The following is a 14,195-nucleotide window of genomic DNA, read 5'->3' as shown; positions in this document are numbered from 1 at the left end:
CTGCAAGAAAAAATTGTAACCTTCAATGATAGCTGCACAAATTAAAACAAGTACCTGGACTTTAACTCTGATTTGGAATGAAAACAAAATTGTGATTGGAGAGGCTAAAAGTGACAGTTATAGCAAAGGGTTTAAATTGTCTGAAAGACAGATGCCCGAACTTTTGTTGTTGTCTTCCATGACCTTATGATATATCATGAAGGAAAACAACATAAGCACTTTAAAGATACTATATTAGTGCTGTCCATTTCTCAAAGCCATGGTGACTATAAATCCCCATACCAAAAATCCACATGGATCAAGCTATACTCTGGACGTGATTGGGGGTATATGAATCTCATTTAAACAGAACTCTGGCATGCAAACATTTCCTTAGTTTGTCTGAATGTGATATTCTCCTGCAGCTGCCCAAGAGCAGAAAGCATGAAAAGCATGTTACAAGTCACGTGAAAGTTTTGACATTGTGGGCAATGGAACTTCATGAATTCCTATGAGATTTCTGTCTTGTGCTAGTGAACCATCTGACTGTTGAAGTCAAAGAACTCAGAAGTGATCAAAATGCTCCAAGAGACAAAGAAAGTAGAAAACTCTCCTCTCCTTCCTTGAAATTTTGCATGCCTCACTGGTAAAATACCAGAAAAAGTAATCCCAAAGAGCATTAAAAGGTATCTGAGAAGGCTTTTAGCCTTTCTGACTTCGTATGTCATGAAGTTATCAGTCTGTACTAAGAAAAGAGAAACTTATTTCCTTCTTCTGGGACAACTGTCCTTTCCATGCAGATGCAAAAGGAAGTGGGGAGACAGAGCAAGGATTTGCCCTTCTTACAACAACCTGCTCCAATTTTTTTAAGCAAAGAAGCAATACAAGGAATTTTCACCTCTTGCTTCTAAAGAATGTCTCCTGACACTTCATAGAAAGGTGGAAGGTCCCTGAAACTTAAGGAAGAGAAGACAGGAAGGGAGTAAGGCAAGGAGTGAGAGCAGATAAAGTTGCAGAATGGGAGAACAGGTAAGGCAGATATCAGAGGAAATGCAGAAAGAATCTTGCACATTATTTCACATATCCTCCTGTTGCGTTACCATCTTACACCATTCAGTCATCACTTGATTGATGAATTTTATAGTTGAACTTGACTGATAAATCGATATTTACCAATATTTTAAGAATGTATTCAGGATCTGTTCTTAGGACAAAATATATTCAGTTCATATTAAAATCTTTAAGTGACATATTTGGATTTTAATTGGTTTGCCCACTCCTGTGTACAGTACAACATATGTACAATAATTGAACTTTTCCTTTTTAAGTGTTTATGAGAAACACTATTCTAAACTAGGAAAAAATGAAAAAAAAAAGAATAAATGATCAGAAAGAGGAAATGTAAAATGAAGTAATTTAACACCAAGTCTGGGAGACAACTTTTATTTAAAATACAGATTTATTGACCAATATTAAGCCCCATGTTAAAATATTATGATGCACAGAAAGCAAAGGAAACTTTTTGCAGACTTTACAGTTGGGGTCCTCCCATTAGAATGGCTGGTCCACAATTGTTGGTAAGTCACTAGACACTAATTAAATTCAGTTTTTAATTTTTATGAAATCTTTTCCCTGTACTATCTTAAAATATTCCAAAATGTAGAAAACTTTGATGAAATTACAATAATATCTAAATATAGTGAAGACAGTTTTGCTTCCTAGTTCACCATAACATTGGACTATACAACAAGAATAAGGAAGATGGACTCGTACATTGTATTTTTATCTAATTTTCTAGATCTTCATTTAATGAGATGTGCTAAATACATTGGACTGAAAATGGCATTTTTTCTGTTTATGTGTTGGACTTCCATTTTGAAGAAGAACCTGTGGATTGGCATGGTGTTCTTTTTTGTTTTTGTTTTCTTTTTCCAAATGGTATTATAAAAGGAGATCAGGCAAACTGGATCAGTTAGGACTTTGAAGTTAAGTACCCCAGGAAGTACAGCACTTTATTTTCACTTAATAGCCCTTTGGATCTGTATAAAATATCCCTACTTAGTGACATGATGATGTTTTAGATGTCTTACCTAACGGTATTCCAGACTACGCTTAAACTAATCCTGAGCCCGTGTTTGTAGTTTTCAAAGCCAGTGCAGTTGGGTTTTGTAATTAGGCCCTCCAAGGCAGCAGGAAGCTGGAGCTTTGGCTCCTCAGTTAGCAGCTGTGCACCCAGCTGGGCGTGTTTGTTATAAATGAGGACAACTCCTCCAATTTCCATTCTCGGCATGATCCTGCTTGGCTCCAGTCTCTGTTTCTGGACCTCACTGAAGATAAACATTAAAGGCAGTCTCATTGTTGTCTCTAAAAGATTTGGTTGACATAATGTACCATAATGATATATTTCTAATCAGGCTATTTAGTATTATCAAACAAAATTTTAAAATATTAATCATAACTTGTCATTTGAATATAAATGTAACCTTATTCAGGCAAGTCTCTGTATAAAAAGTCTATGCAGTTTAGCAACTGAATATGAAATTCAGTATCTGTCTAAAGCATGCAGGTGATAGCAAAACAATGGGACATGGTTGACCCATGGAGAAAGCATTTCACTGCTCATTTGAAGAAAATAATTGCTTGTATTTCAATCTCATTATAAAAACTGGAAAATGTGCTCTATGACATTATTCACAAAATGCACAGCTTTTATTGTCTCACACCTAATTTGCAACGTTTAAGTGAGATTTAAGGAATACACAGGCCCACTACTGGTTTTTAATATGAGACTTTCATAATTAATAGCTATAGATCAGATATAAACCTTTATTTTTAAAAAAGGTTATTAAAAAAACCTACCTTTAAAATGGGTTTTTCCTAAATTCTCTGGAGTAAGTTTTTATAGAACTGGAGGTTTTTGTTTCAGGTGATATTTTTACATGTACAAAAAATGAGTCCTTTCCACTCTCCTTTCTATTTAATTCTCCGACATGCAATCTTTCCCTCTGCACCTTCTAGCACTTTCACTGGTTTTTTTTTGCATGATTCATTTAGCTTTTTGTCTCACATATTTCATCCAAGTGTAACAAATCCCCTCAAGCCAGCATTGGTCTAGAAAAGGCTGAGGATGGGAAAGCAAGTCATTTCATATCAGGTTAGAGATTTTAGATTATTGCTCTGCATTATAATAACATTGAATTTGTCTACTTAGATTTATTTTCTTTTAAATTCAAATTCTAGTTGAGATAGACTCTAGATTTCTCAGGCAAAATTTCATCAGGGTAAATGAGAATTTTGCAGCTGATTTCAGGGAAGCTAGGTTTTTACTTGATTTCTTTGCTTTTTAAGTTTCTAAGATTTAAATTTCTGTTCTCTTGATCTAATTTGCTGCATTCTCCTTTTTGGTTTCTACACAGTAAGTCATATAGATCTGTGGAATAAAAAGGTGCTTTCTTCAAGGTGACTTCCATGATATTGAAAGCAATTACTATCTTCCCTACAAATATACCTCCCAATGATCAGGTAGTCTCAATCAATTATTTAGGAAGTTTTCCTACTCATCACTATGAAAATATATTGGTGTACTGCTCTGTTAGGAATATATCTGGTCCAACACATAATTTATTGCCTCTCCTCAAGAGTCAGCTCTGGCTAGTGCCCATTAAGTTGTATGTTCTGAGACCATTATCATCACTTAGGTAGCACTAAACATAACCATAAGAAAACTAAACTGAAAAGCTTTCAAGAAAAAAAAAAAAAGGTCTTCTGTTTCTACCTCTTTCCAAGTAAAAGAGTTTAAAAGAGTTTAAAGCTGTTGATGCTTCAGATACAGTTGTTAAAATAGTGTTGTGTGCTCCTAGGTAGGATGCTCTCAATACAGATAATGTGAATTTAGCACTATCATCAAATTTTCTTTTCATGCAGTAAAAATTCTTGGATGGCAGCCAGCTTCTTTACCTCATAAAAAAACCAGCCTCTATGATTACCTATGTAGTAGAAGCCTAATAATATCTTACAAGATAGTGCCTAAAAGATGAGTAAATTGGCTGGGAACACACCCTCTGCGCATGCAGAGTTTGGTCCCACTCACTGCTTGTTTGGCATTATTGATGAAGATGAGATTTTTCTCCCAGAGATAAACATGGCTCCATAGGCCAAATTCTTCTGTGATTTACATGCAATGCAGATTCTCTGGGCTAAGTAATTAGTAATTAAGCTCCTTTACCCTATCGTGCCTTAGAAAAATTCCCTTTTTCTATAATACATCTTAGAAATAAGATATATTTCACTTTGGAATGGTGATGTTGCTTTTGTGCATGCAAACAAAACCTGTCATCAGGCAGGCAGATACAAATTAAATCAAGAAAAAGCATGTAAGTATTCATGTAGGTCATTATTCATGTAGGTCACAGTCTGAAAAAAGAAAAAATTGTACTGAATTTTTTTTTCCACCTCCGTCCCCATTCAGTTACTGCAACAGAACTGAGGGTCTTACTTGATAATTTTTCATTACAAAAAGCTCTGAGATTATAAAAGTGGGTGACTGGTGTGAGGAAGACAGATCTTATATTCAGCTAAAGTGGTGATTTAAAACTTTTTTGATCAGCATCACCTGCAAGGAATTATGTCCTAATCTTAAGTAAACTTCAAAACTTCAACCCCATAGCAGTAATTTTGCTGTGTTGACGCCAGGAGCTGAGAGAACACAAGCTGTCAATGACAAGTCTAAGATGCATTTGCAACATACACAAAGAATAAATAAATTAGGTATTAAAAAATAAGACTTCAGAAATATGATCCTTCAAATCCCAATTTCCAGTGGGTGGAAAAATGAGCAACACCTGTAATATTTCATGATTTATAACATGAAGTGCACTTTATAAAACTGGAACCAATGTTAAAACAACATTTTTTAGTCAAATCTAAAATTAGTTGGCCATGTTCTTAATTCTGTGTTAATGCTTTATTAGTGCTGGTATTAATATTACTCTTACGTGTAATTATACTGCACTACTTGAAACACTAAGTACCTTTAGTATGTTCAATAATGAAAATATTTTTGTATTCCCTGGTACCTCAAGCCATTGGATTTTAATTATTAGTTCCTGAAACACATTGGTTTGATGCTTAATAGGACTCATCTCTGTTTTACCTCAAATTTTTCTTTTCATTTCATCTTTATGCTTGACATCTTCCATGCTTTCTTCATATTTGTAGGATTTGTAATTTTCAGCAGTATTTGTGCTAAAACTATTTTGAATCTTATGATGTAGGAAAATAGTGGCTGTGTTTTATTGCCATATATATACTACCAGCTTCATTTCTTCCACTTGAGTCTCTCAAAGCTATGACTAGGTTAAGAAAATCTTTCATTACTCCTACAGCTCTCTTGACCTTTCCATATGCCTTTTAATTTACTCAGTCATTTCACACTTGAGCTCTTGTTTAGGGAGAAGGTAAAATATAGCATATTGGTACAGCCAGTTTATTCTCTGAGACCAATTCAGATTCAATGCTGAATGACACTGCAGCCTTAGCAATGACCAGGTCATGATTGTTTTTCACTCAAGTAACAAGCAAGCCAATGACTATGTGAAAACCAGCCATGACAGAGAATGCATAAGGGAATGTTTTAACTCCTCTCTGCCTTTTCTCATAACATGGATTGGACCATCTGGAAGGAAAACCCAAACTTTTCCTCTTCACATTGCATTTTCTGGCTCATTTAAGTTGGTATTACCACTTTTTTTTACGTTCTCCTTTGCCCCAAAGTGAAAAGGAATTAAGTGGTCTCATTCCTGATGGCTGCTGCTCATAAGGAAGGCAAAGGTTTCCCATTTCACAAACTTTTCATTTCACATTTCTGCTGATTTCATCTAATCTGTGACTGTTATTTTTAATAGCCCAGATAATGTAATCTTCAAGCCAGATTTAAGTTGTGGCCATAATAGCCTACTTCTCCTCATATGACTAGCTCTTTCACCCTCCCATCTACTTGGTTAAACATATTTCCATTTTTATATATTCACTTTAACATCCTTTTATAACTGAGCTTACATTATTGTATATTAATGTCTATCAATTTCCCATTAATCTGTCATATAGCACATTTCCACCACAAAAAATCCACCCAAACCCTTGCTTACATTTTACTCTTTTTGTTTTCATCCTCTCTACGTATGTACTTGTTAGAGAGGCCACATTAAGGTAAGACTACAGTTTGCTTGAATAGAGTCAGCTGACTATAAGACATTCTTCTAATATTACAATACCCAAGAAATTGAGTTACTGATGCACTCAGATAATTTCTAGAAGTCTTTCCTCCGCATTTGATATATTAAATGAGAAGGGGTTAGCAGCTATTGAGAGTTTCACCAGAGACAGGGAGGTTGAATCACATGGAATGGTTTGGGCTGGAAGAGACCTCCAAGATCATCTATTTCCTCATAAATCAGTCAAGGTCCCTTCCCTCCAGCGTGTCGACTGCATGCTCAGCTTGGTGCTCCCAGCAGCCTTGCTGAGGGTGCACTCAGCCCCACTTTCCGTGTAACCAACAAAGGTGTTAGGCAGTGCTGGTCCCAGTACTGTCTCCTGAGGAACACCACATCACTGGCTTCCACTTGTGGCTTCCACTTGGACTTTGAGCCTTTCACCACAACCCTTTGAGCATGACCACCCAACCAATTCCTCATTAGCCAAGTGGTCCACCCTCCAAATCCACAGATCTCCAATTAAAGACAGGAATGTTGTGCAGGACAGTGTCAAATGCTTTGCACAAGTCCAGGCAGACAATGCCAGTTGCCCTTGCCTTATCCACCAACACTGTCACCCTGTGGCAGGAGGCCATGCCATCAGATTTGTCAGGAGCAATTTGCCCTTACTGAAGCCATGTTGGCTGTGGCCAATCTCCTCATCATTTTCCAAGTGCCTTAGCACAGGTTCCAGAAGGATCTGCTCCTTGATCTTGCAGGCCTTGAGAGGGTGTCACACTCTCTGTCAATGACCAGCTGAAGTGCACGGAGCTCCCCCTGGGAGTGGAAGAGGGGCCAGGCAAAAGTCTATGGGTTGGCTATGAGGATCCAGGATGAAACACAGGACAGGGACAGGTGACTTCATAGTGGGAGTCTGCTACAGGCACCTGGGCCAAGACTGCTGCCCAGGAAAAGGGGGGAAGCAAGGACAGGTAGCCTTGGAGGGACACACACAGACTGTCCTACCAGCCAGCAATGAGGTTAGGAAAGGTAATGCCCTGGCAGAATTAAATGTGACCAGGACAACAAGAAAAGTTTTTAGACTTATGTCAGTGGTAAAAGTGAGATTAGAGACCCATCACTACAGTGATGGGCCTTAGTCACTGTTTCAGCCCTGACAGTTCCTCCTTGTTCTTACACCCAGGGCAGCATCACTCCAGGCTGGTCCTTCCAGTACCTGTGTCATCCCTGACATCCTTTGGAAAACTCCCCACTGCCCTTTCCTTTGCACCAGGTGCCAGGAGAACCAGTGCCTATGACCAGAAATTTGGCTGTGCCAGGAACACTGTAGTTCTGTATCTACATATGGTGCTCTAATTCAGAGAAACCAGGAATATGAGACTGGGCTAGAAATCAAATTTATAATTTTATTATTTCCTAGAAACATCTTGAAACAAATTAAGGCTGCTTTGTTGAGGCTGTTGTTTGGTTCAGGTTTTTCTTTTTTTTTTTTTTTTTTTTTTTTTTTTTTTCCTTTTGATTCTAGCAATAAAGTATGAGGGTCAGAAACCCCCTCTTCTGAAACTGACCTCCTTCCTGTCCTCAGCATAAATGTATTTAGGATCAGTTTCAACTTATTTGGCCTTGGGCCAGCCTGGCCATTCAGGATTTCAGAACTCATACTGTAGTCATGTACAATAATTGTACTCCTCTCAGCTTTCACTTTGTGCGACCAAGTATGACAAGCTTCTGTAGTTTTGACTTCTTTCCTTTTAAGATATAGTTATACTCTTAAAAAAAGTCTGCCAATTACAACACAGAACAGTCTCAAACTATCAACATGACCGCAAGGGAAAATAATGTGTTACAGCATTCGAACCAAAATGTCTTTAACTGTGTTATGTGTCTATTTTTTGTCTATTTTCCTGACTTTTTTTATTGTCTTCTAAAGTGTGGGAGGCAGACACCTCTATGAATTTTACTTTCTTATTTTTTCCTTACGGTCTAATACTATTTTGATAGTGATAACAATTTGGTTGGCTGTAAAATCAAATGCACATTGTTATTAGTATTACTGATTTTTCATTCTCCTCTGTTAATTTACTGTGCTATTCTTTGGAGCTTTGTCACTTCCATAGTTTTTTTTCTTTTAAAGCTATCATTAATTTATCATTGGAACACCTTCTGCTTCTTTCTTTTGTGAATGCAGCCTCCTGCGTGACAGAGAAATTCTATCTTTGTATTCTGATTTGGTTTTACAATGGAACATCAGTAAGAAGATAAGTACAAAAGAAAGAATAAAAATATATGGAAATTACAAACAAATAATCATATTTCATTATGCTATTTTGCCTCTTGTGAAGGACATGAGTAGACAGTAAGCTTTAAAACATTATGAATTATTGTTTTAAGCTTTACTAACAAAACATCAGTATAACTAACAGAGAAGCAAAGACTTAGTATAATCTCTGATCCTGCATTGCATGTGCATACTTTTTACATTAATCAGTACTGTCATCATTAGCAATAGGGCTCTTCAGATACTGCAAAAATGTTTGCATGTCCAGTGCCAAAATAGTATCCCCTATTTAGGCACCTCAGTCATATTAAATTTTGTGAATTGGGAAAGGTTTTTGAATATTCTGTTCTAGATGCGGCCTTAAGTGTTTTGCATAATCAGAGCCTTGACTGACATGTCTTCTTCCTTTTTCACTTACCTAACAGAAACATTGACACAGAACATGGCAAATTAGGATATTACCAAAACAATGACTTTTCTTGGTTTTGTGCATGTAGAAACTCAAGCATAATTTTAAACCGGAAAAGCATTGTGCGTTATATTTTCTTTGCAATTTTCTCCCTTAATGAAGAAGGAAAAGATTGTTATGATAACCTGTTCCAAAATTAGATAATCTAGAGCAAACAGGAAAAATCTGCACTGAATTTAGAGAAGCCATAATTTGCACTACTGTAGGGAGTTCCTGAAATAAACACTCTGCATTCATTTCTGCGTGCTAGACTGTAGATTCATACCCACTCAGACACTAAGTGCCTACTTGTCAGAACTCCTGAACACTGCAAACACAAGCTGAAACCAAAAGGAGCTGTGATTGTGCAGACTCTATCAAAACACAGAAAAATCAAAATCTTTATTCACAAAACAGTTAGACTGTAACTGCTCCAGCACAAGTGTGTACCACTACATCTGTGTCCTCACTACCTGAGATTTCTGTATTTCATTCAATTTAGGTTCATAATGAAGTGGCAGCAAAAGAATATGAGATACCCTGTTCTGATGACAGCAAAAAGGTGTGTAATTGCATTAAAACTGTTGCTATAGAAAGTGACCATATTAAATGTCTTAATATTGAGGAAGTATTAATGAAATACAGCCTAACTTCACTATAAGGAAACCATATGATACCATATATATATATATATATATAGTCTGTCAAGCTGTTCATTTCAACAGGCTCTGGTAAATTGCTGCTTGAGAATAAGAAAGAAATGAGCAGCTGAGCAGAACATCAATAAGCAGTACTTCTGTGGAAATAACTTCACACTGATCAACATTTAAAAGATGTTTTTTTCAAAAAGATAAATGAATGAAGAAGGAAAAAAATAGTACATTCAAATGCTAAATACAGCCTACACTGAGAAAAGTGAGAAAAATGTCATTGTCAAACTTGGAATACACTTGCATAACTGTTCAGGCTATTAGGTCTAATTAACAGCAAGTGAACAGATTCTTGCTATGGGGGTGTTTATAGGCAGAATATGTTAAATGCAGAGTTTGACACATTGAAATTAGAATTTAGTCAGATTTCGGCTAGTGTAAATTTACACAGAAGACAAATTTCTGCTCTGAAAAGGAGCTATGAACGAAATATTTTTGGAATGCTAATTCTGAGTGCTAATCTTAATGATGAAAAAAAAATTGTGCACTTTTCATGGAATAAATCCAATAATATAAAATATCAAGTTATTCTTATATATGTATGGGTAAAAAAAAACCAGTTGAAATATTCTAGCAAAGGTTTCTAATTCCTGGGGTTGTTCTTTCTTTTAGTTTCACTTTGGTATTGTTAGCAGGGAATACTAGTTAGTTAGTAGGGAATACCCCAAACTGCTACAGTATGAAAGCACAGGCATCATTTTAACTTTCATAAGTGAAAAGTGACTCTCGACTTGAGGAACTTGTCAGGTAGAGGTAATGCAGCTGTTGTCATGAATAATTTAAACAAATCACTTCAGCCACAGTACGACAGAGCTGACTTCACAGTGGTAACCTCTGTAAATACTGTCAGAAAACAGATAAATTAACTATTAGTGAGTAAAACTTCCAGTCCTTGGGAAGCAAAAGTTCCTAATTTCTTTCTTGATTAACCTGGCTTACAAAACTTCTCACCAGGTCTTTTTTTTTTTTTTTTTTTCCCTGAGAATTCATCATTTTCAAAACCTTAATAACAGCTTGCTATGTTTCAAATGCAACTTAAATTAGAGCTATAAATAACTACAGACTGTAAAGAAAGTTCCCAGATTCCCAGAATCAGGCCTACAGGCTAATTTCTTCTGATTAAAGGCCCAATATTGCAACTAAATAATCTATAGTCCTAACCCAAATGTATACAATGTTGTTTAGGTCCTGAATGTTACAAATTCCCACAGCACATCTACATGTATGAGTGCTTCTCTTTAACTCTGATAATTAACTACATACAGTTCTAATATAAATACAATGTAAATACAAACATTTCCATTTCTAAATTCTTGTAATTCGAATCATTTCAGAATAATGAAATGTTACATATAAATACATCTAAGGTTTAAAAGGATGAATCTTAGGACTGGAAGGAAAATGTGCTGAATGAACTAATAAGGAACAAACGGAACATATGTATTGAAGTGTTGACTGGTAGGTGGATGGAAAACAGACAAGCTCAAAGTCTTTAGAAAAATCAGTACTTTGGAATGATGTTTTGTTGCTAACAGAGAAGCAAGTAAGACCTTAACAGGAAGAATTCTTAACAGGAAAATATTATTATCTGTGAAAATGACAGAAATGACAACCAAAATGAAAGAAGAAATTGTGAAAGTGGCCAAGACTTGTAGGCTTACTGGGCCAGAGTACAACAGTGTTGGAGATATGATTCTGCTGGCAGTTTTTCACATTCCTGTCTACAATTTTAATATATTTTTTTGTGCTGATGACTTCTTGAAAGACAACTTAATGATCTTAAATGCTTATTAGAAGATTTCTGTAATTATTGCAGACCTGTTCAGAGTAATCATCTGGAACTTCTTTTACAGGAACTCTTCTTTCCTGATTGTGCAGCTCAGGACAAAGAATTTTCTCCTTACTAGAAAAGTTCACTTAATTTATTCCCTTGCTGGGATAACATAATTTTTATAATTCTCTCTCTAAAGGAGTATCTGGTCTTTTACTACACATTATCCTTTACTTGGTTGTTCATTTTCATAGAGAAGTAAGATTTTGTTTTGCAATTTAATTTGAAAAGTGGTTATGTATCCTTTATTTTATGTTATCCAATCACCTTGTATTGTATTAGTGAATGATTTTTCTTTTTTTAATCATACTCAAGAGTGTCTTTAAAACAAGTCTCTCATGAAGAAAACTCTCACTTTCACCTCTCTCCTTCTCAGAAATACTGTTTTATTTAACAGTTTTACCAAATACAGTTTCACAAAAGATTAGTGTAGCATTTTTTATATGTAAAAAATTTATCTTTACCTGGGTAAATCAGTTCAAAAAAAGCCAAATAAATGTATTAATTCCTGACATCCTAATTTCCATTTTAGAACTGTCTGAGCAGCAGTAAATGCAAACTTTTATCTACATGAGTGTTTCATTAGAATGACCTGGTTGATCGACATGATGTGGTCTAGATGATCTTCCTGACCCTCTTTTCTGTTTTTCCCCTCTCTCAGCATGATCCTCTCAGGTTAGTTGAGATTCATCATGCAGACCGGTGAAACCAGCACACCAACTGGCTCCAGGGCAGGAAGGACTACAGTGAAAAGAAGATTTTTATCTGAGGAATTTATCCTGACTGTGCCCCTCCAGGCTACTTCCAAAAGGATTGTTGTTGCTGCTGCCCACATGTGCCTACCTAAGGGAATCTCCAACTAACATGAATTCCTCAGCCCAATCTCAAAACAGTCCTGACAGATAAAGAAACAGACCATGACAGATTTTCACCTGCATTTTTCTTCTTTGCTTTAAGCATCAGAAACCATTACATGTCTGAACTTTAAGGATATTTACTTATGTACTTGAAGATTTACTTTTCTCCATTTTACTGCCCTTAGAGTCCACTCAAACAGCACTGCAGGATGCTGCTACAGTACATAATGCAGACCTGTAAGAAGATGGCTCCTACTCCACAGAGTACAAACAAGTTCTCTCTGTGCATTCTCATGAAAAATTACCTTTGGAGTTTACATGGACTATTTCCATCAACTCAGACAAAGACATTGATGGGCCTAGCATATGCTTATTCACAGAGGAAACCATGAGCTGACCAAATAAAAACAGCATACAGGATCTTAGTACAGAAGTGACTGTAACATTTGGTGTATGGATTTTTCAAGTGTCACAGTGGCTGTTGAGCCTAGAAAGAATGTAGCACAGACTGTCCCTTCTTTCACTGATAATCCTGAGAAGAAACTTCTTACTTTCGTAAGTATTACATTAATATTTGTTTTATGCATGACTTCTATGCAAACTGACAAACTCTGATAAATTCTGTGTGGCAAGTGATCTCACTCTATGTTAAAGTATGTATTCTTAGATTACACATCCTTGCAAACACAAGTCACCAGAGAGAATGTTTAAGATAAATTCTGCTGCAGCTGCAGGCTTCTGGAGAGGAAAACCAAATGCAATTATCCTCATGCTAATGGCACCACTCTGACCATAGGAACAGTTCAGTGCTGCTCATAAGTGTGGTGCTGCAGTGTCACAGCCATGCAATACTCTGGAGTGAGTTCTGTTAGATGTGGGCAAACTATCATTCTGTATTGCACAGAAGACAGTGGACAGGAAGTCTGTCCTCTTAGAAATCAGCAGAAACATTTCATCTGAATCCTCAAGAGAAACAATGTCCCCTGCAGAAATGAACAAGACAATGAAAAGTGACTCCTCTCATATCCCAAGGAATTAAACCTACAGAAGCATACAGCAAAAATTGTCAATAAACAAAGATGCCCTTCTTCCTTGCCCAGCAGTTTGAATGTTTTTTTTTTTTTTCTGGCATTTAAGATCATTTCAAACAAAATAAACAAGGAAAGGGACAAATTTTTACTTTGTTTCTTACAGTTTTTTCTTTTTTCAAAGCTATTAATTGGTTCCAGTTAAGTGGTTAAGAAGGGGCACTGCAGAAATCTTTCCTGAAATCTTTCCTGCACGTTTGTTTGCATGCCCCTTAACTTCCACAAAATTCTTATGTTTGAAGCACAACACATCTAATTTTCTAGGAGTCTTTTCTCAATTTAGCCATGTAAAAGCTAAAGGAGCTTTCTCTAAACAGAGATTTAGGGTTAGTCTATAGCAAATGAAGCGAGGAAAGTATCTGATTCCTTCCACCCTGAAAGAGATATCTAAGACAGGTCAGATGAAGTGCTGTAGATGTGTATGTTACTGCTTTAAAGCAGAGAAGTCTTTACTAGTAGTTTAAAGACCCTGGCCAAGCTTTGGATGACTGGTCATCTCGATCTCAACACACTAGTGAGGAAGTGACAGACTGCAGCTAACTACCTGCTGATGATTTTTACCCCCAGGCCTGAAGTCACTCTTGTTTTAATGAAGAACAAATTGGGCTCCTGCCTAGGTGGCACAATTAATGGTTGAATCCTCAACATTTAAAGGATTACCAAAAAAAAAAAAAAAAATTTACAGTCACACTTAGGCCTGGCACTGGTAGTCAGAGAAACACAGTCAGGTGTAAGCCTTGGTTTTTGCTGGCAAATGCAATTGTACATCTCTCAGCCAATGCATGAGCACAA

Source organism: Ammospiza nelsoni, chromosome 4 (genome assembly GCF_027579445.1).
Source record: "Ammospiza nelsoni isolate bAmmNel1 chromosome 4, bAmmNel1.pri, whole genome shotgun sequence".
In the NCBI taxonomy this organism is placed as follows: domain Eukaryota; kingdom Metazoa; phylum Chordata; class Aves; order Passeriformes; family Passerellidae; genus Ammospiza; species Ammospiza nelsoni.
This window is presented reverse-complemented; position numbering follows the sequence as displayed.